This window comes from Penaeus monodon, chromosome 27 (assembly GCF_015228065.2).
Source record: "Penaeus monodon isolate SGIC_2016 chromosome 27, NSTDA_Pmon_1, whole genome shotgun sequence".
NCBI classification, from domain to species: Eukaryota; Metazoa; Arthropoda; class Malacostraca; order Decapoda; family Penaeidae; genus Penaeus; species Penaeus monodon.
The window spans coordinates 18,044,418-18,044,633 of record NC_051412.1 but is presented as its reverse complement, the minus strand read 5'-3'; positions in this window follow the sequence as shown (position 1 = coordinate 18,044,633).

Here is a 216-nt window from a genome sequence, read left to right as displayed (position 1 = left end):
CCCACCAAATACAAGAGAAAGAGAGAACAAGGGGACGGGAAAAGGCCAACACACGACCGGGCGCTGCGTGCAACCGGGAAACCGTTGACAAAAGCCGGGCAACGGGTCGCGCGGCAAGTGGTCTCTCGCGGCACCTGAGCTCTGCTGCGGAGGCCGGGGACGGAGGCGGCTACCAGACCTCATCTGCCTCGGGGAATTCACTTTAGATGCGCGCGT